At 36.4% G+C, this 27945-nt stretch overlaps 1 long non-coding RNA gene across 1 annotated transcript in view; it reads left to right on the plus strand.

Annotated features, from left to right (window-relative positions):
• The window catches only part of LOC128113409 (uncharacterized), a 115204-nt gene that overhangs the window by 54584 nt on the left and 32675 nt on the right, over positions 1-27945 (plus strand). Inside the window, exon 2 of the long non-coding RNA XR_008219442.1 lies at positions 3611-3762. This is a non-coding gene — a long non-coding RNA (uncharacterized LOC128113409). The remainder of the gene's footprint in view (positions 1-3610; positions 3763-27945) is intronic.

Genomic DNA, 27945 nt, shown 5'->3' on the forward strand with positions numbered 1-27945 from the left:
TTTAGAAGCACAGTGAGCAAGGGAATGATAATGGCTGCTGTTTATGATTGGTTCTATTGTATTGACTACTTGTGGTATATGTTTTATATTAACACATATCCAGTGTCCAAGGCAGCTCAGGCCACAATGATCTGTGGACTGGGCAGCTGGTCACAGCGATTCTCACAAGTCTAGAAGCTGGAGGGTCCATGGTTATGGTTCTGCTTTCTTCAGTTGTTAATATCATGTTTGTTACTAAATTAGTCATTTCTTGTGCTAACTTTAGAAATTAAGTTTTGTCCCAAGCATGTAGATATGGGAAAAACCAGAACTGGCAGAAGTTAGTGCTACCCCAAGTGTAAGGAATCTGCTGATAGTCTCAGATACATACATTCCTGCAGAAAATGGAAAACTGCTCTTTACATGACTTAAAAAAAAAAAAACACCTCTATGGTACATTATGTTATTTTATTACAGAAAACACAATAAAGGAAATAATGAGAAAAATATATTAAATTTTATGTTCATAAATTTGCCTGACAACTGTGATTATAAAATTATCCGCATCTTAGCATTATGGGGCAGACCTTTAGTCTCAGCACTCGGGAGGCAGAGACTGGCTGGTCTATGTGAGGTTGCAGCCACAGCGGTTTTCATAGCCTGAGTTAGACCAGTGAAAGCTACATAGTGAGGCTCTGTCTCCAAGAAATACAAATAAGTCAAACACTTAACAATACAGAAAATAAAATCTATATACTGACATTAACTTAACTATTGAAAATAAGACTTTCAAAGAATGCTTAATACTTGCTTTTTTTCTTAAGTGTCTGTCTGTGTGTGGCCACAGAAAGGTAATGAAAATGCCAAAGGTTAGTAGTGATATTGTAACACATTATTGTATAACACTTAATGAGATAACCAGACTTCCACTTTTTAATTTCTCTATTTTCTAAACCTTACTTTCCCTAAGCAATCTCTGTATATGACCTAGTGAAGAAGAGAGTTTTACAAACCACAGCAATGTTGCAGAAAGTTAAATAATAAATAAATAATTGTCAGAAAAACAACAAAAAAAAAAGGTTTATCTCTTGTCATACAATGGGTATCTCAAGGTAATTGGGTATTCCACTGAGTGTTGAAATTAGAACACATTTGGAGGCTTCTGACAGTGTTCAGATTTTGTTTTCATCCTCTGAGATACTGCGATTCACTAGGGAAACCTAGCATTCCAAATGTGTTAGGAAATACATAATGTGTCAACACATTGTGACATGGGAGTGATGCTAGGGAAAGCTGTTTGGGGCTATTAATAACACAAAATCAGCTCGTTCTAATAGTAGGGAAAACAGGAGTAAAGTCTTGGATTTGCTTTCTCGTTCCCTTCTTTTTACTCTATCGTTTCCTCCCTATTCTTCCTCCCTTCTTCTCTCCTTCCTTCCCTTTCTTCCTTACTCCCTTCATAGTTTTGTCTCTTATGGGTTTTTTTTTTTTTTTAAAGTAAGTGGTTTAACGAATTAAAGCCAGACAAAAATCTCAGCACTGAGAAGGGGAAATAGACACAGAGTCTCATTCCCAACCAAGAAGATCTTTGGAATTCATACCTGATGTCAAAGGGAAAAGTCAGTCTTCTACAATGTAATGTCACTGGTGTGCCAACCACACTGGAGGGGAGGCTGTGGGACAAGACTTATCAGGCAAACACAAAACAGACTCCGTGTTGTTTGTTTGTTGGTTATTGTTCGTTTGTGTGGTCTTTGTGTGTGCCCTTTTGGTTTGATTTTGGTATTATTTGTCCATGTGCCCTTGGTGACATACCTGCAAGATGGGAAAACGTGTGTCTGTATCAAGAATCAATACTCATCTTGTCTTACTCATAGGTGACATCATTAAGCCGCCTGTTATATCTTCCCTGCCATCACCTAGGCAGTCAAATTGGGCTCAACGTTTATTAGCTTCATTACATTAGTTGTTGTACATTACATCACTTGATTCCTCATGTCTAAAGCACCCTGAGTAAGGGACAAATAACTATGTTTAGAACCATTCAGGATATCGCACCCCAAACCCTTTACAGATACAATACCACAGATCCTAAACATGTGCAAGCCCAGAGGTGCTTCCATTTTATAAATAAGCATTGTGGAGAAATGACATTGAAGAGTAATGTGACATATAACAATGTCATATAACAGGTAGTGTTAACAGTGATCACAAGCAGATGAAACTCACAGCACAGTTGTCACCTTAATTTAGTGAGGAAAGAGAAAGTTCTGTGGGATTTTGTTCCCCTTGAACAGCTTGTTTCTCATTTCGTTTGCTCTTTCATTGTTATTGTAAATTGAAATTAATTTATTTCTTCAATCACATCTTTAATATGCTAACATATGTCAAATGTGTCCAATTTCATTGAACAATTTGAATTCATTCTATTTTAATCTTATTGACTATATTGATCTCATTCTACTCTTCAAACAACACAGCCAAAAATACGCTATCCATTTTAGCAAATGAAACCTCTGGGTGAAGGTTAATTACAAGGTTTCTAAATGAAACAACTGAAAAGAGACAATGATCAATTGAAAATAGTACTGCCATAGTGTGTGCATTTTCCTTCACACCATAAGGGTGGAATTACAAGCCACAGATGCCAGTTCCCAGTCACCCATGCCAGCTGGGGGTGCATTTTACTCCCACTGTTTGGAGCAACTTGGATTTGAAACTTGCTTAACTATCCTTGTATTCTGGGGGCTCCGCTTACAGCAGGGATCTGAGATCCAAATGCTTCCTCAGCTATGAAGTTGGGTCCAGGTTATTATTATTTGGACTCATGTAATGTAAACTTAACTTTCATACAGTAAGAAAAATAAATCATTTTTAATGATTTAATGTCCTTCAAGCTAGGAACATTACAGTGACTGCTCTCTCTCTCTCTCTCTCTCTCTCTCTCTCTCTCTCTCTCTCTCTCTCTCTCTCTCCCTCTCCCTCTCCCTCTCCCTCTCCCTCTCCCTCTCTCTCTGGCACTTTTTCAGGGCCAGTCTAGCTATTTGCTATTCTACAGTTGCTTCAGGAGTCTGCTGTGGCAGCTGGTAGCGCTTCTCTGATGGCCAGGCTTCCAGGAAGCAGCAGAGCTAAAGCTAAACCTAAAACAATAAACTCAATCCTATTAACACATTACTGCCCCTTCCCACTTTCCTCCATTCCTTTCCAGAAAGCATCTGTCTTCCTCGTCTCCATTTTACATGCACAGAGTGAGTCATTTTTAAAGTTCACAGCTTCCTAGTTATTTTTCTGTTCTCTATTTAAAAATGTGTTTTTCACACAATCATCTGGAAACCTCTCAGATAGAGGTATTGTCTACCATTAGGTTTAGTCAGCCTCCATTTATTTGTGGGGGTGTGATTCAAGACCTTCAGTGGAAGCTTGAAACTGTAAATAATACTGGCTCCTAGATATGCTTGTTTATTTTTTCTATATATGTATGCCTATGGCAAAAATTTACTCAGCACAAATTAACACAGTAAAAATTAATAATTTCAACAATAAAACATTTATAAACATACACTCTAATAAGAGTTATGTGAATGCAGTTTCTCTAACTCTTTCTATCTCAAAATATTTTATTTTATTTTAGCCATTCATTTTATGCTGGTGATAGGTAATAAAACGCCTGGCAGATGAGACGAAGGTCCTCTGTGGACATATCACCATGAACATGTCCAATCTCATCTGTTCACGGATGCTATGCAGAGACAGATCGGGTTCATTCTTGGCTGAATGATGAAGGTAAGTGCGTGACACTGGCGTTGTTTTTGGACAGTTGCTTGATTTAAGCATTGTCACCCTGTGAAAGCCAATCAAAGGGACTTCAAGAAGGCTAATCCTACATAATGTGTTCACCCTGAACACAGTCATGATTCACGTGCCAGGTGGGACATAGTGGGATAATGTGTCATATCATCACGCTCCTCAATGCAGTAAATAGTGTAAAACTTATGTTTGGGATTTCCCATTTTAGATTTTCAGACTGTGGTTGACCATGGTTAACTGAAGCCACAGAAAGTACAGTAATGAGTAATTTGTCCCGTCTGTTGAGAATGTGTGGCTTGCATACTGGGCAGTCAAGAATATGCATGAGTGATAGCAGCAAATATTAGAAGAATGTGGAGTCATGTGTCAACCCTAGAGACACACAACTGCACTAACCTCCTCTTCTGCTAGATAGAGCTGATCCTCTGAGTTCTTGGGTGGAGATGGGATAATTTGTGTTTGTTCTAGAATATGATTAATCTTTCCTTTCTTTTTTTAATAATTTATTTAAATTTATTTCATGTGCATTGTGTGAAGGTGTCAGGTCCCTGGAACTGGAGTTACAGACAGTCATGTGCTGCCATATGGGTGCTGGGATTTGAACCCCAGTCCTCTGGGAGATCAGTCAGTGCTCTTAACCACTGAGCCATCTCTCCAGCCCTAATATTTCCTTTCTGAATGCTTGTGCTATTTAAAGAATCTTGCCTTCCACTTATATTGCATACTCATCCGTTATGGGTAACAAGGTGTCTTGCAAGATGCTTCAACCACCAATATTCCTTCAAAAATTTAAGCTGTTTATTCAAATGCATTTCATTTTTGTATCAATACGTTGATTTACATCAAGGAGCCACTAATATAGAATCTTCTTCTCCCTCTAAGTGCTAGGGATTAATTCCAAGACTTTGAATAAGCGACATTAGTGCTGTGCCAATGAGCTACACTTTCAGCACACTTATCCTTTACTTTATTTTTGGTTTTTCAAGACAGGGTTTCACAGAGCCCCACCTGGCTCTGCCTCCCTAGTGTTGGGATTAAAGGTGTGTGCCACCGCCACCTGGCATACATCATTACTTTCTTTCCTTTTTTTCCCTCCAACTTCTTCTATGTGTTGCTTCACCCTCTCAAATTTATAGCTCCTTTTCATTAATTTTTATTGTTACGCACACACACACACACACACACACACACACACACACACACACACACACGCATGCGTGCTCGCGCGTGTATCACATATCGCATATTACAATCATATATTACAATATATATGTTACAACCTGAGGGGTCTCCCTAGTGTTCTTTATACATATATGACTTTAAGAGTGACCATTTCATATTGAATAGCCAATTAGGGTACTTACGCTTGGGACAGGATAATACTTCCTCTCTCGGTGGTAAGTAATTGCCTAATGGTCAGGTTTTACCTATAGTTCTTCATCTAAAGGTGAAGCCTCATGAGATTTTCTTCATTCACATTGGCATGTCAACTGGTGTTATCACTCCAGGTTTTATTTAAGCAGTCACATTGTTGATATTTTATGGGTATAGCTTCACTGCCACATATATAGAAGAAACAAACATTAAACAGACTTCCTTCTCCATTGACTCTTATAATGTGTCTGTCCCCTCTGCAACAATGTTCCCTAATATTAGATATGGGGATTTTGTTGTACATTCATAAATTAGGGCTCGGCACCCCATGGTCAATTGTCTGCACTTTGTAAATGTAGCCTATGTCCAGTGAGTGCATAGATCTTAGAGGAAAACATATTATCACTACTTTGTTATATCAGTATAATTTCAAACTGTATTCTAAATACTTGACTCCACAGATAAGCATAGCTCTCACTTTCATTAAAAAAAAGTTTCTTTGGGGGCACACAGTGACCATTACATTAAGAGTTTAATTAGGAAGAGAGACTCTAACTGGGAGTCAAGACACAAGAAGAAGAAAAGAGGAAGAAACAAATAACACCAATGTTGCTTCATAATGCCTCAAGGAATTTTATTACTTTATATTTACCAAAATTACTCCTAATATATGTATAATTGTATCTGTATAAACGTGCACACATATATGTGACAATGCTGCTCCACAAAACCCAAACACAAAACTAAAAATCTCCAGGCATGGGAACCTCTGTTCCAGTGTTGGTCAGGATGTGTATATGACTCCCAAGGCAATATAGAGTCTCAATCTTGCACTTGGATGCTTCTTAGAGGTTGAAGGTAAGCCCTTATTGCTGAAGACACCACACACTTTGGAAAAGAGACCAGGATTATTCAAGTTGGATCTAACTGAAAACCCTACATTTTTTGGTCTAGCTTCCATAGTACCAGAACACACTGTTAAAGCTGCAAATAGAGGGAAGCAATTAATAGTCCTATGAATATGAACCACACAATGACAAATATATCCATCATACTGCAATAGGGGCACTCACACAGCTGACTATGTAAGCTTGCCCCATTTAACAGCCTGGTACTAGAAATTAGATAATTCCCAGGGCTAGTGAGACAATAAGTTAGAGAAGACAATATACTTCCACCACTTTGATAGACAAGCATAGTTCCTTAGCTGCATTCTTAGTCTTATACATATAGACCGATGTAGCTTATCACACCTCAACAAAGGAGCTTCTCTCTATAGCAAATGGAGACCATCTCAGAAAATGGTAGCTATCAATGAACTGTGGTGAACCCCTCCCCTGTGGATATATCTGCCACATAGGTTTTGTATCTGTGGCTCAGGGAACATCACAGAAGAGTGGATGGGAAGATTGTAATGGTCAGAATACCAAGAATTCTGCTGTAAGACTGACTCTCCTAGAAATGAATGCACAAACTGGATTCTTACAGTGGAAATATAGACATGTTAAAGGAGAAGAGAGAAAATTTCAGGAGTCACAAACTTAGACAAAGAACTATAGGCAACTAAGGAATGTGAAGAGCTAGAATTATTCTCTCCCAGGAATGAGCACCAGAAATTCTATTTAATGCAAAGAAGTCAGCTCAGAATTAACACACATAACCAACTATAACTGACTTAGCTGTTTTTATTTATAAATTTGTGAATATATATGTCATAATAACAATCAAATAATAAGAGGCTATAAATTTGAAAGTAGGAAACATTGGAAGGGGTAGAAGGAAGAATATCTTAGTTATGGTTTCTATTGTAAAAAGACGTGATGGCCACAGCAATTCTTATAAAGGAAAACATTTAAATGGGCCTGGCTCACAGTTCAGAGGTATAGTCCATTATCATGTAGAAAACTTGTTGGTATGCAGGCAGACATGGTGCTGGAGAAGGAATTGAGAGTTCTACATCTTGATCCACAGGTAGCAGAAGGAGAGTGCCACACTGGGTATAGCTTGGGCATATCAGATCTTCAAAGTACATCCCACAAGGATGCACTTCCTCCAACAAGGCCACACTTACTCCAACAAGGCTACACCTCCTGATAGTGCAGCTCTCTTCTCTATGGACCAAGCATTCAAACATGTGAGTCTATTAGAGCCATACTTATTTAAGCTACCACATTCCATTCCCTGGTCCCAGTAGACTTGTAGCCATAAGATAATGCAAATGCATTTAATCCAACTTCAAAATTTCCTGTAGTCGATCACAATCTTAACAGTGTTTAAAATTCAGAAGTTCAAAGTCTCTTCTGAGATTCATGCAATCCCTTAACTGTAATCTCCTATAAAATCAAAATAAAAAAAGGGATCACATACTTCCAACATATAATGGCAGAGGATAAAAATTACCATTTCAGAATGGAAGACAAAGGATATTGAGGAAATACTGTACCAAAGCCAGACCAAAAACCAGCTGGACAATCTCCAAAGTCTGTATGTCCACGTCTGTTGTCAAAGGGCTCTTCAGGTGTCTAACTACTTTATGTAGATATAACCAACCGTCTTATTAAATAAGAAACACAGAGCCAATTCAGAGAAGAAAGCCAAGAGGTCAGAGCTAAGAGTGTTACCCTTCCTGCTTCAGTGATTCTCTTCAGCCAAGAGAGCTCTCCGAAAAGGGACCTACTTCCTGTGTGTTTGTCTTTATATAGTCTTTCTGTTCTGCCTTCTCATTGGTTGTAAACCCAAACACATGACTGCCTCGTCACTGCCTTTCTGTAGAGACTTCCAGGTCTTCTATGGTTGGTATTGAGATTAAAGGCATGTGTCTCCAATGCTGGCTGTATCCTTGAACACACAGAGATCTACCTAGCTCTGTCTACCAAGTGCTAGGATTAAAGGCGTGTGTCACCACCGCCCAACTTTTGCTATGGCTCTAATAGCTCTGACCCCTGGGCAACTTTATTTATTAACATACAATTAAAATCACATTTCAGTGCAAATAAAATACCACCATAACTTTATCTTGTTGACTGAAACCTACTTCTTTCTCTTGGACTGGTTCCACTTCCTGTTAGCATCTTTCCTTGACAGGTATCCCAGGACCCTGGCATCTCCAACATCTTGGGGTCTGCAAGGCAATCCAGACTTCAACTTCACAGCTTCATGCAATGACCTTTCAGTGCTCCATGCAGGGACACACTTGCCAAATGCCTGACCTCAGTGGCTTTCCTTAGTCATAGAGAGAAATTCCATAACTTCTCTATATTTGACTTTAAAGCCAAAACCACTTGGCCATAGCTGTCAATATCTGCTGCATGCTGAAGCTCGAACATGGCTCCCTTGTTCAATTACATCTTCATTAGCTTTCTACTTTCAGTGGTTTCCTTTACTGCCTGAATTTGGCTGTTCTGGAACTTGTGCTTACCAGGCTGTCCTTGAACTCAGAGATCCATCAGCCTCTGCTTTCTGAGTGCTGGGATTAAAGGCAGGTACCACAATGCCCAGACCTAAGCTGGTCTTTAATTCCTTTTCCAAAGTTGGAAGCTGAGCTGGGTGGGGTCATTCTCTAAGGTCATCACTTCTTTTATTCCATTTCTTAATCTGTTTATCTTCCTGAACACAAGACTTAGTTCCATTTCACTTCCTGATGCCATTTTTCTCCTCAAATTGTACATTTTGTATTTTCACTTTCTCAGCTTGCTTCTTTTCATTATAAATCTTCATTAGTGTGAATGCTAATAACTACATGACAGAGTCAATACGAGGCTGTTTTAAGATTTCCTCTGCCAAAGGAATTAATCCAAAATTCTTCACTTTAGCCACAGGCAGACTCTTTGAACAAGGGCAAACAAGCAGACCCATTCTTCACCAAAATATCACAAGAAGGATCTCTAGAGAAGATACTAAAACTCTTTTCCTCTGAAACCTCCTGAGTCAAGCCTCAACAGTACAAATCACCATTAGCACCACTGTCTTCCATGCTCCTTACTAGTATGGTCCATCAAGCCTCTCTTAAAGCATCCAACTGCTTTTCAAATTTAAACCCCTAAAGTCTACCTTTCTTCTAACGAAAGCATAGTCAGGCTTATCACAGCACTAGCCCCGTCCCTGGTGCAAACTCCTATCTTAAGTAGGGTTTATATTGCTATGAAGAAACACTGTGACCACAGCAAGTCTTATAAAGGAAGAAATTTATTTGGAACTATCTTATAGTACAGAGGTTTAGTCCATTATTTTTGTGGTGGGAAACATGGCAGCATGCAGGCAGACATGGTGCTGGAGAGATAGCTGAGAATTCTACATCTTGATCCACAGGCAGCAGAAGGAGAGTGCCACACTGGGCATCACTTGAGCACATGAGACCTCAAAGACTGCCTCCACAGTAACACGCTTTATCCAACAAAGCAACATCTACTCCAACAAGGTTACACCTCCTAATTGTGCCACTCATTATGGGCCTAACACTCAAATACGTAAATATATGGGGGCCACACCTATTCAAACCACCACAAAGGGACATGGTAGGGACTAGAAGGAGTTAAGTGAAGGGGGAAGTGATATAAGTATACTGTAATTTAAAGTGTAAAAAATAATATTTAGTTGAAAAATTTCTTTTTAATTTTTAGTTGAAAAAAATGTAAGTACCCAAAGATTTTGTTTTTAAATTTGCTTTTTGTTAAAAATCTTCTTTATTTTGCTTGATGTGATTGGTGTTTAGCTCAGAGATGTGAGAATGAGATAATCGTCTTTAGTTCTCAGTGCATTGTGAGTATTCTTTCATTTATATCTCATCCTATTATTGCAAATAAGAAATCCTGTGCTTCCAACTTCATTCTAGTTCATGTTCAATTAATTGTTTTTTCCTGGGAGATTAATGTTTGTTTTTAACCATAGTAGCTATTGTTTCACTAACATACTGTTCTTCTGACTGTATATTCATTTCCCACTAAGAACTTAGTACAGTTAGCATACAATAGTTAATATATGAACACATATTTGTTTAATGCCAGCTCATACTCACTATTTGGATACATGGCAAATCTAGCACACTTTTCTCTTCCAGAATTTGGAATATTGTCATAAAAGCAATCAGTTAAACATTTAATTTTATAAAGCATATTGATGCAGAACTGCTTAGGAATTTCATAAGTTCTCTTTGTGGAAGTAAATAAATGATTCATTTCGATGGATATGTATAATCATCTGAGATTTTCAGCAAATCAGATTTCATTTTTTTAATTTTCTTGAAAATTTTAAACCACAAAGTGACAACAGGTCTTTGTATAGTAAAGGAGGAGCTCATGGTCCTATTCTCCCACTTTATATCTTGGTTTCCTTTACAAATTGATCACGTTTGGGCAGATACTGTTAAATATACAGACAGCAATTTAAGCTTGACGCAAAGCCAGCAATCATATTAATGTCTAGACCAGGTTCACTTTTAGAATTTGGCTGGGTTCATATTAAAAGCCAGGGGGTTATAGATTTAAGAGTTGTGCTGAATTAGAGAGCCTTGTGGCTAGGAGAAATACTGTACTGAAGACATGCGTTTTTACAGAGCTTCAAAGCCAGGTAACATATCCTGGAGTAAGTCATGCTAAGTGAAATAAACAAGTCAAATGGTGACAAATATGATAAACTTTTCCTTGTATGTGAACTAAAGACAAAAGATTTGAAAGTAAAAATGGGACATAAGTGGAAGTTGAATGAGGGAGTGTCAGGAAGGATAGGGAGGATGGTTAGTGTTGGAGGTGATGCTCATCTTTTTTTTTTTTTTTTTTTTGCCTTTCTGCTAATGTCATCATGAATTCTATCACACTTTAAAAATACCAATAAAAATAGAAATCAGTAAAAATGAATATATATGATGAAGTACTTTTAACTATAGTAATATATGAGCCTGAGCACAACAGGGTGGTATTGCTATAAGCTGATTCTTCTATAGACTGACCTGACCAGTGACTGTACCTCTCAAGCCACCAGTGATGTCTGCCTATTCTCAGTTATATCATCAGTAGGCCTAGATAAGTACATTTGTCATTTTCTCTGTCTTTTTCCATTTAAACCAAAACAATAGCAACTATGATCATTGCCTGAAATCAATCGTAGTGCCGATGAAGTTTTTGAAATAGTGAGAATTAATATTATATTTATTTAATTTTTCTTTGGCCAGTGTAAAGCACTTAAGGCTGTGTTTGGATTGCTTTTTCACTTTTGTGAGGATCTTTTTTGAAAGCAGTTGCTGTGGTGTGGGTGGTTCGCTTAGACTTGCAGGCCATCTGCTGTGACCATCACTGAGAAGATCTCATTTGATAAGAAAATAAATCCTGAGAACTTTGGTCTGACCCAAATGGACAAAAATGTCTGTCAAAATAAGACCAGCTCTGTTTATTGACATTTTTTAGTAGAGTTGTCCAGGAAGAGGAGCATCATCAAAATGCATTTAATTTGATGATAGGAACAACTTGAAAAGCTAATATTTTCTATTTTTCCAGAAATCACCATTTAGTGTACCATTTAATGTTTTTCTTCAAATATCCTAAATGCAAATTAATGTTGGGATGTGTTATTTGAGAACATGCAGCTGTCTAACAGAAATATTTTAGGATTTCTTTACTGCTTTGAGAAGTTCTCTGTCTTTAGCTATCAAAACACATCTGATTGTGGTAAAGAACTTGTGTTCTTTACTTTCAGAAAAGAGCTTCAACATGCCTGTGGTTCATTAAGTTATGACTATGGGTGAAAACATCTTTTGCTGGGTTATATTGTTTGATTTTTCAGTAAATAATTGTTAAGATCATAATTATCATATACTTGTTTTCTTTAACACATGATGTTAATAATGATGGACATACATTACTTATACCATGCTGCTTTTCTTTTTCTTTTTTTGTTTTTTTTTTGAGACAGATTTTCTCTGTGTAGCTTTGAGCTCTTCCTGGAACTCACTCTGTAGCCCAGGCTGGCCTGGAACTCACAGAGATCTGCCTGGCTCTGTCTCCTGAGTGCTGGAATTAAAGGCCAGCCCAGCTGTTTTTCTTTTTCAAAAATGTATTTACATATTTAAATTGAGAAAAATCAATGGTCTCAGAATAAGCATTTATTATACTAGATATAAAGGTATTGAGTTTTAAAATTTTTATTAGTTCCATGAGAATTTAATTCAATAAATTTTGATCATATTCACCTTCTCCAACTCCTCCATCCTTCCAGTTCATACCCCTTCCCTCCCCACTCAACTTTATACCCTCTTGAGAAAAATCATGAATCCTGATATGTACTACTAATATATTCTCAGATGTGTGGTCATCCACTAGAGTGTGATCTACCTACCTACCAGATGCTACACCCTTGAAGAGAACGGATATTTCTCAGAAGTTATCTATTGCTAATCAATCACTTGGTGAAGGGTGAGAATTTATGCCCTTCTCCCTTCTGCATATTCGGGTTTTGACTGGGTTAGGCTTGTGAAAGTCTATGCATGTTGTCATAACTGCCATGAGTGAGCATATTCAACCGTCATGTAGTATCCAGAAAACACTCTTTCCTTTTAGTCATTCATAACATCTGTCACCTGATTTGACTGTTGGGTTTTCAGTTATTCCCCATTATGCCTTTATACCATTGCATTCTATCACATCTCCTTGAAATGCCTTCCCTATGACATCTTACTAATTTCTTGACCTCTCTGTGTCTCCCAAGTGAAACACACATTTCTGAAGATTCAAAACTAGTACCCACAAATGAAAGTATGCATATGACATCTTCATCCAGGATGATTGTTTCTAGCCCCTTTTATTTACCTGAAAATTTTATATTACTTTTCCTAAAAGTTGAATAATATTCGATTCTACAAATGTACCACAGTTTTTTTATCTGTTTATCAGTTGATGGGCATCTGTGTTGTTTGGTTTTGCACTGATTTGTTCTTTGAAAAAATCTAAATTCTCTAATTGTTGATATTTTCATATGTGTTTTGAATACTATCTTTGAAAATTATACCTATATTTATTGATAGTTGAAAATTAGCATTTTATTTAATTTATTATATCTCATTGTAGAATTTAACTTTTACCTCCATAATTTCTTTTTTCTACTTATTTGGGGTTTAATTTGATTTGCCATGATGAATTTCTTCATATTTCCTTTTATTTTCCAAAAGTGAGACCCACAGACAAATATTAGGCAGAACTTGGGAATCCTTTGGAAGAAGAGGATGAAGGGTTGTAGGAGTCAGAGAGGTCAAGGATATCACATGAAAATTGCCCAGATAATCAATCAACCAGAGCTCATAGGGGCTCAGAGACTGACCATAAAATTAGGGAGCCTATATGTGTTTGACCTAGGTCCTCTGAATGTATGTTATGGTTGTGTAGCTTGGGTTCTTGTGGAAGTAAGGGCTGTCTCTGACTCCTTCGCCTGCTTTTGGGACCCTTTCCTCCTACTGGTTTGCCTTGTCCACCCTTAATATGAGGAGATATGCCTCCTTAATACAGCTTGTTATACCATGTTTGGTAGATGTCCATGGGGAGATTACCCTTTTCTGAAGGGAAAAGGACGAGGAGTGTATCTGGGAGAGAGGGGAGGTGATATGGTGGGGGAGGGACTGGGAAGAGTGAAGGCATGAGAAACTGCAGTCACAATGTAATATATAAACAAAGATTAAATGAAAAATATGAACTTTTGCTTAACTGAAATATAATGAAAATTAAGTTAATTTGGTGTGATGTAGATCCTGTTATGTGTGATTTTGTATTAAAAAGCATCATCTAGTGGCCTGTCCTTCAGAACTCATATTATGAAAATGATCTACTATATGTTGAGAATATTGTTATACCATAATATAAAATATGGCTTTTTTTTTGCTTGCAAGTTGGTTTCTGTTATAGTACTTATGCAAGCATCCTTTGAAATTTTTTTAATTTCACAATAGTATCCTTTGAATATATCTATTAGTTTCTTAAAATTTTGTGAAAAATCTAAGCCCCTAATTCAATTCCATTTATCTGATGAAAATTGTACTTATTGATAGTGGAAAAATGAGACACTGTGTCTTGTATTCACATAGTTTGTTTTCTATTTATTTATTTATTTATGCTTTTTTTGAGACAGAGTTTTTCTCTGTGTAGTTTTTAGTGCCTGTCCTGGATCGCACTCTGTAGACCACACTGACCTGGAACTCACAGAGATCCGCCTGGTTCTGCCTTCCCAGTGCTGGGACTGAAGGCGTGTGCCACCACTGCCTGGCTTGTTTTCCATTTATTTCTTACATTTGACCGTTTATTTTATGTATGTCAAAATTTACTTGACTTGTTTTTTCACGGTTTATTTGCTTTTATTCTAACCTGGTATATTCATCAGTCTCTACATTTTGATATTCAATCATGAAAACTTAGTTTCTTCATCCCTGCTGATTCAATTACTTTTCTATGATTGCTGTTTTCTTCAGTCATCAGAATTTTTTTTTTCACAAAATTGAACATATTGGCAGAAATGTTTATAACTATTTTCTCATTCCATCTAAACCATACCCTGATCAATTTTTCAGATTACTATTACTGTTGCATTATTCTAGTTATTTTATTTTAGTTATTTTACTTGTGTTTGTGAACATGTGCTTGTACACCCCACCTACCCCTCTGTGTGTGTGTGTGTGTGTGTGTGTGTGTGTGTGTGTGTGTGTGTGTGCGTGTGCGCGCGCGCGTGCGTGCTTATATGTTGTATTTATTCAGGCTGGTTTGTTCGAAATACACTTTTTATATTGTAGCTACCATGCCTATTATTTCTGCCCAGCCATTAAGTGCATTAAAAATGCATTCAGTAATTGCCCACTGTTTTGAAGAGAACATTATTTTGTCAGCCACTCCACTAGGAAGTATTCTGGAGGTTGTCGAATTTTCCACTCCAGTCTCAGTATTCCTCCAACCCCTGTTTCCTCATGCTTCATGTAATAGATACTCTCGAGGACTGACAATGAACCTGGAGTTTGATCTTGTCCTTGTATTAAACTGTTCTTTATTTTTTATTACTTCTTCAAGTTGTGTTTGGGTATTTTAAATACTCCTTTACCCACATATCTTCTGATGTATTTTAAGGTATGATAGATCATGAATAGTACAACTGTGGCATGGTCATATATAATTAGTAATTGTTGAATCATGAAAAACATGTATTTAATGATCAAACAATGTTATTTTGTTCGGTGAACTTAGAAGGTAAATTGAATTGATAACTGGGAATTATGAAATCAATTTTTTATGCTAGAGATTTTTAATAGTTTACAAACAGGGTTCTTGAAATTGTAAGTGACAAAGATAAATGCATGGGGCTAGATAAAGACTTCGGTGATTTAAAGCACTGGCTGCTCTTTCCAATGACCAGGGTTCAATACTCAACACCCACATGGTGCTCAGAACTGTCCGTAACTCCAGTTCACTAGGTCTGAAACTGTCTTTTGGTCTTCCCTGGCATCAAATACATACACAGTGCATGAAAATACATCCAGAAAAACATCTATACTCAGAAAAAATATTTACAAATTAATAACCTTTCAACATGAAATGAATGAAACTCTAAAAACATGTTAAACTATGTTGAAGAAATAAATACTCACAAATGAAATAACTTTTGTTTTTGTACTTTATGTCTTTTCACTACAGAGAAGAAGAAAGAATAGTTATTTTTGAACAATTGTGCTTTAAACACAGAAATAAAAAAATGAATGAATGGCTGATCTTTGCAGATGAATACATTATGCTAAGAGAAAATAGTTAATAATTACCTTCATTTAGCCTCATGTAGATACAAGTGCACTAGATTCTTATAAGAATCATTGACATCAAAAACTTGAATTGTTTGAAAAATGTACACCAAATACCAATAATTAAAAAATAAATTGTAGTATATGTTTTTTGACATTACAACACATTGCTATGAGATAGTCAATAAAATTTTTACTGCACTGAGGGAAACTAATAGATCTGTCATGGCATAGTTGCATTGTAGGGACAAGAGCCTCTAAAGTCTTATTTAACAAAATCTCCAATAGAGTACAGTTTAATTAACTTCTGTCATCATGTTTTACATTAGATCTTTTCACTTTTTCACCTGACATAGCTGTTACATTCTAGCCTATGACCTATATCTGAAATTCATATAATTTGGAGTGTTGATTTACAAGAGCTCTTTTCAGAAGGGATTCAGAGACATTTTGTTCAATTTGAGATCCAGGAAATATAGATTCCGATGAAACCAATAAAGTGACCTTCAATCAACACTGTATTTGTTTTCCTGGCTGATGCTGTCAGAAATATTGTGAGCAATAAAGAGAGAATAATCACACAGATAGACAAGAAAGAGTGAACTCTTAAAATAAATAACCATATGCTCTAGTTTCTGAGAAAGAAAGTCAACATTTCAGATAGAATAAGAAAAATCTTTAAGGAAGTAGGGCATGACAGATAGAAGAAAGAGACAAGGGAGGGCATGGGGAAGCAAGATTTTTAAATAGTTGGTTGAAAATAGTGTCATATTAAATTAAAAATCATTACTGTACAATGTTACAAATTTTCTTTTTTACCTATACATTCAATGGAAAGATAGTGTCATTTTTACTTCGTTTTCATGAATCTTAATTATCAAGTAAGATATGTTACCCATCATTACAGATGAGCACAAAAACCTGTTGAATCATGGATTGATTTACATATAACTACATCATTGAGGAATTAATATTGAGATAGATTCAGAGCTTATTGATCATCTTATAAATTCTATCAGCAACAGAAAATTTCTCTTGATTCTTGAATAGAAACTTGATTATTTTTTTCCAGAGGATTGGGAGTACGATTTAAAATATATTAATTCATAGAACATGTAGAATCAGTTGATATTTTTCCTAAGGCAGATTGTCAAGTCTGAATATGTGCATGGTAGATCTACACCTGTAGTCTTTGTCAGTAGCCATGAGTGTTTGGATCTCATAATTAGTTCATGTTAAAGTGCGAGGTCAACAGGAGAGAACAATGGAGTAAATGACACCTCAGCTGTTGACTAAGCAACTGATGATCTGAAATTTTTTATTGTTTCTCTTCTTTTTTGTTATACATCATGGGATTCAACAAAGCCGGATACATTCAGCTGAGGCAGGACCAACGCCCCCCCCCCCCCCCCCCCCCCCCCCCCCCATTACGGCTGAACAAGTCATCCCATCATAGCGAATGGGCTCAGGCTCCAGGGAGAGATCCTGATCCCACTGCCAGGGGCACCTCAAACAGACCAAGCTACACAATTATCTCCCACATGCGAAGGGCCCTAGTTCAGTTCTTTGTGGGCTCCACAGCTGTTGCTGACCTGAAGTTTTAAAGAAAAAGAAACTGTTTTCAATACAGGATTATGTAGTCCTCAAGAAATCCTGTTTCTAAGGAAAACATTGGTAATGCAGTTTTTTATAGTTAATATTAGACACTAAATACAGAAATCTGAAAGAATATTTTAGTCAGAGAACAACTGTAAAGAGACCTCAGAGGAAGGAAGTTGGTCTCATTTTAGGCCATGTTACGATGTTGGTGTACCCAATGAGGAAAAATTAGAAGGAATAAGCAGCAAAAGACAAGATAGAAAGAACAGCATTGCCTATATGGTTCTGTTGGAAAGTACAGCTGAATAAAGAAACTGAAAGCATTCATATTTTTACAAATCTTAATCAAACCATTTTACATCTGTGGCCACTGTACTCTTATTACCTGTATTAAATCTTCTCAGGATTGGGCTCTTTAACTTTTGTCATGAATAGAGTTGCTCACATGGTTCCACAAAGCCTGAGATGTGCTCCTTGAGTGTCATAGAAATTGGTCCTCTGACATTGGAAGACTTGGTGTTGGTGCAAACCTGCTAGATGATCAATACTCCCCTGAGCCTTCAACACAGGAGACTAATACAGAGTTTTTGCCTCAGGATTCCATAGCATGGAAACCACAGGGCTAGTGAAAAGGGGAATTTTATTGACCTTCCGGGAAAAAGAGCTGTTGTTGTAGATACCCTGAAAGCAATACAGGGTTTTAACTTAACTTGGAACAACAGTTGCCATAGCTGCCCAGCAGGAGGCGTCTAGAGTGGGTTGCTTTGTTCAAACTTTCCTTTGTGGTTTAAAAAAAAAAATGGTGGCAAATCTGCTGAGGGTCAAGCAGTCAAGAGCTGCCAATAAGTACAATGTAAACCATGTGCCTTCAAGTACTGTTAAACATTCTGTGGAAACAGAGCTTAGAATGATAAGCTGGAATACTAGAAGAAAAACATATTAGAAATGAAAACCACCAACATTTTAATGACCTTGTCATTGTTTTTGTTTTGTCTTTCACGAGAGGTGTGAAATTGGAAGCATTTCTCCAAGTTCTTTGTCGGATTTAATGCTGCTATCTAACCCATCAGTCATGGATAGATATGCATGTACTAAAACAAAAAGTGATTTGTGATTGACTGCAAGGTTTTGTCACTACAATACTAGGAAATGGATCAGATATTTTTAGAATAGGAAAAAAAAGTTTTTGTAGGAGTTTTTGTAAATGTGGTAATGAGAGTAACTTGAAGTTCTGTTCAGATTTCTTCCCTTATTTTTATAAAACTGAAAATAAGTGTCAAGTGAAAAAGAGGGCCACAGGAATATGTAAGATTTGCCAAAAGAGCAGAACTTGACAAAGAGTGATTTGCGATCAAATGTGACAAAGAGGGTCACGTGACATTAGCTGGTGTGAATATATACAATCACATGTAGATGTATCCAACCTTCTTATTAAATAAGAAACACAGAACCAATGCAAAGAAGAAAGCCAAGAGGTCAGAGCTAAGAGCTAAAACCTTACCCTTCCTCCTGCAGTGGTCCTACCTCTCCGAACCAGAGCTACCCCTGTGTTAAAGTCTTTATATAGAGTTCTTGTCCTGCCTTCTCATTGGTTGTAAACCCAACCACATGACCGCCTCCTCACGACCTGTCTTTATAGGCCTCCAGGTTTTCTATGATTGGTATTGAGATTAAAGGCATGTGTATCCAATAATGGCTGTATCCCTGAACACACAGAGACTTACCCAGCTCTGCCTACCAAGTGCTGGAATTACAAGCGTACGCCACCACTGCCCTGCTTTCCTGTGGCTTGCTAATAGCTCTGACCCCCGGGCAACTTTATTTATTAACATACAAATAAAATTTTAATACAAATAAAATATCACCATAATCACATGCACAGGCAGAAGAATAAAATAAAATGATAAACATCATAATAAAAGTATACACAATTTTACAGGTTTGGAGTTGCTATTCCACAGCACAATAAAGACTGGACGTATGTTGATAAATAAATTAATGATAGGCCAATGAAGCAAATTTGGTACAGAGTGAACTGTAAATAGAATAAGGACAAGCAGCAGAAAAAAAAATCGGTAGGGTCAATGAACATTGTTATTTCTTTAGATTCAAATAATTCAAATAATTATTTGAATAATAATTTGAAGTCATAATACCTGAGGACAGAATGTGGGTGAGAGCAATAAATACAATTTCTTGAGTTTAAACTGTTAATATTTTTCAATCGCTGGTAACTGCAAGGTGTCACATGCAGGGTAGTCATGTCAGAGGTTAGATAAAACAGCTTTGGATAGAGACTATCAGCCAATAGTACCAGAATGTTAATAGACTACTGTGAAATACACTTTTGTTTAGGATAAGAATGATACATCAGCAGACTAACTGCCAAAAGTGTTCAAGAAACACATGCACAGAGACGGCTCCAACAGTATACAGATAATTCCAACAAGATTGGCTAGTGATGGGATAATCTGGCAGCACCAGCTCCATTAGCTTCAAATGTGACATTCCTTTGCTTCATTAATGCTGTTCTAGCAGACCTAATTCTTTGGGGTTGGGCATGTCTAGTGCCATGTTGAACAAGAGCAGCTCTGCTCTCCTGCATGAGATGCTAAAGGGATAGGGACTCTTAACAACCTCTTGTGGAGGGAGGAGAAGGCTTACAAGGCTAAAGAGACCCCTCCTTTCCCTGAGATTACAATATACACAACTGACTTGATGGGGTTCTTCAGAGGTTCAGCTGCTCAGTGACTGTAGCTAAATGTTTAAGTTCACTAGTCCATTGCCACTATTGGTACATTCTTCTCCAATGCCATGTTTTTGTCACATCATGTTTCTAGGACAGATATTCTTAGGGCTCCAACTGCCTTCGTGGTGCCCATGTTCCACTATGTTATACTGAAAACTGACTGTAGTTTGTTGATGTCATCGCTCTGTATAGTCAATAGACAATTATTTTAATCTTTCTATAACAAAACATAAGCTTGCTATAGTTTGATTAGGTATAATTTATACCAAACAAAATCATATATTGGCAGTCCAAAGAAATGAACCGATTAACACATATAAGGACACTTTCTTTCATTAATTCCCCATACTCTCAGGGAGAAGAACTAGGTACAGTGGATACAAGTCAAGGCAATGATCAGCTATAAACAATGCAAAAATTTGAACAGTGGCTTCATTTAGGAAAACAGAAATAAAGAACCTGAAGTAACTGTATGTTCAAGCAAAGTATGCATGGCCATCTGCTAAGGATTCTCTGCAGAAGAGTTCTTATTTCATAGAAAGATTTCCCCCTTTCACCTTAGAATTCCACGTACGTAATGAAAATAATACGAAATTGAAATGTGTTATCAGATGAAATATTCTTTCTTTTACTTTCTCTCTTTCCTTCTTTTGTCTCCTACCACTTCCTTTTCCATTTCCATTTCTCGCCACCCTTCTCTCTCTGACTTCCTTTCAACCTGTGCCAGGCTATGCACTTCTAGATACAAGTAGTTATAAATCCATTCAGTGATTTTAGGCTCTATAATCCCAGTGTAGAGACAGAATTCAAAAATTGGATGGATACGCAAATTTTCAATGGATGTGGTCACAGGTGCATGAAAGCCCAGAAAAGACATAAAGACAGCTACACAAAAGAGAAGATGCTAGAATTGGCTGTTCTAAGAGCAGCATTTTATGATTTTAAAATAGGGGAAGCAGATTTTAGGTACTAGGAAAAACATTTGCATAGATTTAGAGGCACACACACAAAAAGCAGACTCTAGGAAAAATACCACATTAAATTTAGTTGCGGGCTGATATTTGTTTTGGAGGAAGAAGTGTAGATGGTGAGTTGGAGCATTAAGGACAGAGACAATGAAGGATGATAAAGGTTACTTTATAAAGGCCTGGTATTCATACTTTGTTGTCATGGACTTTATGGTTTGGCTCTTTACTTAATTGGTGCCCATTTTTCTTAAAATGCAAACGTGGGCATACCTGTAGCTGGAGAGCTTCTCTTTGGGTCCCTCCAAGCCTCCGCAGTCCCGCAGCCCACTTATAAAATAAACACACAGATGCTTATATTATTTAAACTGTTTAGCCTAATGGCATAGGCTTCTAGCTAGCTGTTCTTATATCTTAAGTTAACCCATTTCTATTCATCTATAAGTTACCACGTGACTCGTGGCTTACCGGTATGTTAACATCTTCACATGACAGCGACTGGCAGCATCTCTCTGCCTCAGCCTTCCACTTCCCAGACCTCTCCTCTCTCTTTGTCCCACCTATACTTCCTGTCTGGCTAATCTATGTTTTATATATCAATCAATCATCCATAGTACATACCATTTCTTTAAAGTAACATGTAGGTTCAATAAGCATTCATCCTAGATTTTCTTATGAATTCTACCTTTATCTACACTCCTTCATCTTTTTCAATGAAGATCAACTTACTCTACCTTTACCCTTATAAGATTTACCCATTTCTATGTTTTCTTTTTCCTAGCAGCTTTGTTGAATCTCTTACTTCTGTTTAAGACAACTGTCTCATCCAGTACCTGCTCATGACTCACAGTCTTTCACATGAGAAAATTTAGATGAAATCCTAATTCACATTTAATCACAAAATGTTTGGCTGACTCAGGTGTATTTTGAACTGCTTTTGCGTTCTTTTCCTATGTCAGGGGTCACTAAAGTTGAACTTTATACCTCTGACACTTAGGTCCCTGACACCAGATGTACCATATCTTCTTCACTCCTGATACGGGGCAGAATGAATTGACCTGTGAGTGGATAGGTCACTGAATAGGAATATGCATCAACACTATTATCTATGGGCTCCTTTCTGGAACTTGTTGAAATTAGATGGGTCAAGCAATAAATTGACTCAATTTAATGTGTACATTTGAAAATCATTGTTTGTCCAAGGAAAGAAATATTGGAAAACTCATTACAGGAATGTTTGTTCAATAAGACTAGTTGGATGCGTACTGTGAGAAAGTGTAGTGATGATGCTAGTGTTGGCAAAGAGTACACAATCTTGGCTAATTAATAGATGATGATGATGTATTTTACTGGAACAAGTATCAAATTAAGGGTAGAAGGTCCTGGATCAGACTGATATGTCCAGCTTGAAATGAGAATATACTAGTCATATAGAGAAAAAAGATAAGCTTTCTGATATAGTTATTTCTTCCTTATATTTTTGGACATGCAATATCAGTTATTGAATGAATGAATTAGAATTAATTTTGAAGTATTGAAAAGGAGTAAGTTTGCCTCATGGAAAAATATACAATAAATAAAGAATGAGATAGGAAATTACTTTGTATAGTCTTAACAGAATGGCGAAACATATCCATTTATGTATTGTTCTCTCTATAATCTACCTGTTCCATCTATCTATTTAATGTATATGCCTATTTGTGTATCTTTCTTTCTGCTTATCCACCTACCTACAAGTCAAAGCAAAATTATAGGACACCCAGGACAGACTTTTTACATTAAAGCTAGGGGGAAATAAAATTTTCTGTTGCTAGTGATCAAAGATATCAAATGTGGCATCAGGTCAAATAAAATAGAAACTGGAAAGAGTTCATTGGGTTTCACCACGTACAGGTTATTACTGCCTGTTGCTGGAAAGCATTCAGTCAAGTGGTCAGGTCAGCAAGGAGAGCATAAGAGCTGAGGTGACTGAGAGAGAAAAAAAGGTAAAAAAGAAGACAGGCAGAGAAATCCAGATGTGTCAAGAACATAAAGGAAAGTGCTACAGAAATTCAAGCCACTGGCATGGCATTTGCTAAAATGGAATTCAGATGCAGTGATATTTCAGAGAAAGAATACTTCTTTTGCATAATGAAACAATAACCCCTAAATAATTCCATTACCTTTAGAAAGCAAAGTGCCCGTTCTAAAAATAGCCAAACATATCCTGTCAACATTTGTAGCACTCAGATTTTGTTTCAGTGTGAGTGCACCAGTGTTTGTACCCTAATATTTAAGAGCGAATTTAAAGTGATAAAACGTTTTAATAAGTACTTACATGTTTTGTGACTTTAAATGGACATTTAACTCTAAAGCATGTCTATTACTCTTTCTGGAACAACTGGGCTGGGTGCTGAATAGATGTTCATTTCAAAGAGAGATGCTTTTCAGAACTTGCATAGCATCAGCAGACAGGATTTCTGTCCTGCTGCCTCAGTAGATGATTAATCATGGGCAGTCACTTTTGGTAAGACTGCCATCTAATTTTTAAACACCCCCTTCCTCACCTTCAACTAGTCACAATGTCACTCTATGTATTAAGTCATAAATATTCCATGTTGGAAATTTGTCAAGAGAAGAAAAAATGTAATATGCACATGGTTATTCCCTGAAGTGTATTCTCTAATAGCTACAGTATTTTACAATATGGAAATTAAGTAAATTATAGTGCATTAAGTTGGTAGTGTATTACACTGTCTTTGACATAATGGTATAAAAAACTGTGATGGTTAAATATAATGATTCCATTAAAAAGTGGACTACAGAATGTCTTGGCTCTTACAATTTATATCATGAAAAATACCTTGGTATTGACAAAATTTGAAAGACAATTATTAAAAGCATAGTATTTTGTGTTTACAATATTAAGGTGATATTCTTCTTCTTTATTCATTTGTCACTTGATTGATAAAACATTTTGGTTTTCAATATGTAGAAGTTGAGTTGTAGGTACTCATTATACTCCCAATTTTTCTAGTTATATATAGAAACATTAGCAAAATAGTCAGAATTTAAACGAATGACATTTCAAATAAAATATATCTTGCTTATTTACAAATGTAATTAAGATAATTTTCAAAATTCATTTTGTCAAAGCAGCACATCCAATGATGTGTTAATCAGTCTGTTCATGTAGAAGAGACTTAGATGCCTCTTTCTCTAGCTTTCTAAGTGGAAGTCCAGTGACTTCTGATTCACCAAAGAAATCCAGGGACGTTTAGGTTTTCCAGAGGATTTCATTGTGGTCAAGAGTAATACAACTCTCTAACACAAAATTCCAATTTCACAGATGGTGATTAGACTTGAGTTGCCTTGAGACAGAATTATTTTGTTTTTCTGTATTATTGAAACGAAATGTGTGTTCACTCCAACAGAAGTCTTAAGCAAATGCAATGAGAAAAAAAAGAATAATTTCTTCCTTTGATCTAAATAGAAATGAAAAATCTTAGCCTTTTCTAATTCCTTAATTTTTTTAAAGTTCATTTAATGGGACTATGTTTGCTTAAGGGGCTAATTCTTGTGAGTGAATTTGAGAAGTTGTGGAAGGTAGTTATAGAGACCTTCAAAAGTTGTGTGTTACCATGATGAAGATAAAGCCCTTCCTATACCTGTCTTTTTAGGAGAATGATTCTCAGTGATCAGGATTAGGGTGTGTATCTTTTAATAAATCATAAGACATTCATTAGACAGTAAAGCTTTGAATTAATTTTGGGGTAATGAGTGAACATTTTTGGATGAATGAGTGAACAGTCTTAGACTCATTGCAGTAAGATCCAAAAGAAAGGTCAGAACCAGTGAGACGGAGCTTGATCATATTTCAGAGACGTCTGGTGGTTTTACAACACTTCTCTGCTTAAACATCCTCACTAGGTTTTTCACAGAATAAAATTAAATCACTTTTATGATTCTCTCCTAGAATATAAATTCGTGTGAAGTCACAGGCCTATTCTATTTTTATAGTTAGAAGGAACTAAGATGTCTCTTGCCTCAATCATTTGTTTTTATAAATGAGGAGGTCAGGATATAGAGACTAAATATCTTCCCCAGGAATGGATAGATGCATAAATACGAAGTAAGAAGTTCTATTTTTCAGTTTAATTATTTTCCTAACTATTCCTATTCACTCCTCACTTTTAATACTGTTCCTAATGTGTTTTTCAGTATATCGCCTTTATATATATACCTCTTTTGTATACAAAGGACAGCCTGCAATGTAACTGTTTGGTACATATATGCACTATTTTATTCCTTCTGGTTCTTATTATGGTATATGCTGAAATTCCTTTCTTTTTATGTGATTAGCTTGTGTAGTCATAAAGGATTGATGGTTTGATTTTCTAAGTAGGTATAAAAAATTAAACATATGTAGTGGCTGGAAGGCCATTTTCTTTTTAAAATTGTCCTTCATGGAGATATGTGATCAAAGAAGGAAAAAAAAATCTCAATTTTTCTAAACAGAGTTCATGTACAAGAGGTCACAGTTAAGGTTTCCTTGGGAGTTCTAATTCTGAATTTCCTGACATTTGTGGCTTTAAATTATAACTTTAGTGCCCCATTAATGCAAGGTATTTTTTTACACTGAATTGTTTTATGTCCTTTATTCTGTACTAATGGACATTGTGTTGATTTCTGTGAATATCATGGGAAGCTCAGTGTTCTGGTAAAATCTTCTTAGTTCACATTTCATTTATAAATCCTTTTATTTGAGTTTCACTGAAGTATTTAAAAGCTTTTCCATCAATAGCCATTTTGTGTAATTTTACGAAAAACCCATATAGTATTTTTTTTTATTTAATATGAATACATGCCTTCTGAAAACCCATGACTTTTATTATTTGTTTCACTGCTGTACCATTTAAGATGGAGTTTTTGTCTCAGTCACATGCATGTGCTACTGGGTATTTGTTTTTAATTCTAGGACAATTTTTGATTTTATGAAAATGATAATTTGTAAAAAAATATTTTCTATTTTCAATCTAAATTCTGTTATCATTCATTTTATTGAGTTCAAATTTGCTCTCAGCTTTTAAAGCTTACTGTTTTTATCACTCTCTGGGCCAAATTATGTACAAATTACATGACTTTGAGAAGTATCAAGCCTAAAGTCCAGTAAATTTGGTGTATACTTCTTGCATTGATCAATATTCTGGTGCAGATTATACAGAAAAAAAGATGTGAGTTGATAACATGAAGGCAGACTTCAGACATAGCATAATGTTGTAGCCCACTAGCTTTCCTAGTGGCTGTATCCAGCAGGACTGCATAAAAGGTTGACTGGACCATGGGACTGGGTATCAGGTGTTTGTAAGGGGCTACATTTGACTGTAACTAGCAAGGGGAAGGTCTTTTGCTCCACCCCTTGGCATTGTTATAAATAGACTTTTGGAATGAAGTTCTAGGCCAGTGGATTAGGATCCAGGCCCACCTGAGTCTATCCTGTGTTTTCTCTCTGTTTCTTTCCCCTCTTTATTTCTAATTAAGTCTCCTATGCCTCATTCCTCAAGAGTCCCTGGGGTAAATAATGGTGGGGGCTGGTCCCCCACAGCATAAGAAACATAGTGTACTAAAATGAACCAGTAGCTATAATGAAAATGTTTTCCTACTTCTTACATACTGCTTCTTATTTTAGCATCATGTTGATATCCCACAACATAAAACCATAAGATATTTCCCATACATGTTCATTATCTATAATTTTATCCAATAAGACAATGCTCTTTAATCATATTAAATGATAAGTCTACTTTTTCTGGTGAGAGTTGAACAAACATCTATGCACCTAAAATATAGCATTCATAATAGACCAAAGATTTCCACCCAAGTCCAACCTAATAAATTAACGAGTTTATTTGACTTATTTATAGGACCACCAGTAAGGAGTCATATACAAGAGCAAGGATGACCCCAAGATAGCTTAACCACTGCAAAGCCCCAATCCATGGATGGTCACATGGAAAGTTCATCATGGGGTACCACCTTCAGTCAACGTTGCTTGTCATATATGCTCTAACATCTCACGAGATCACTTGCAGTTAGGTGGAGAGGGAAAGGGGAGGGAAAAGGCATAATGGCAGGGATCTGAGGTGTAGGTCTCTTCCCACTTCTTCCACTCTGCTTCTATTTGTGAGTGTCACCCAAATATCATTGTATTGTTGTCATTTATTGAATAACCACAAATTCACAGGCTCCATTGGTTGCAATAATTATAAATCATCAAGTAGTTCTGATTTCTTTTGACAGTTAGCCATCAGCAAGCACCAGTTCTTTCATTCTAATCTTGATTACAAATATTAACTATCCACTTAAACATTAAGTATTACATGATAATTATATATATATATATATTAATGTTTATTTCTGTCTGTTCACATATTTAGCTATCGTCTCGCTATTTATCATCAATTTATACATCTTTCATCTATCTATCTATCTACCTATCTATCATAATCCATCATCATCATTTATTTATCTTCTACCATTTCTCTATTTTTTCATATTTATTATTTACAGAATGTTTACAAAAAGGTCAAAGAGGCCATAATATCATTTAAGGAGCACAGATGCCTTGCTAGAGGCAGAAACTGAGATCTGATACAGTTGTAGAATCATGACAATGACACTAAGATATTACGTTAGAGAACAACCGCAGGGGGATCAGAACAAAGCTGCAAGGTTGTCAA

The sequence above is a fragment of the Peromyscus californicus genome, unplaced genomic scaffold (genome assembly GCF_007827085.1).
Source record: "Peromyscus californicus insignis strain IS unplaced genomic scaffold, ASM782708v3 Scaffold_18__1_contigs__length_77618521, whole genome shotgun sequence".
Taxonomy (NCBI): Eukaryota; Metazoa; Chordata; class Mammalia; order Rodentia; family Cricetidae; genus Peromyscus; species Peromyscus californicus.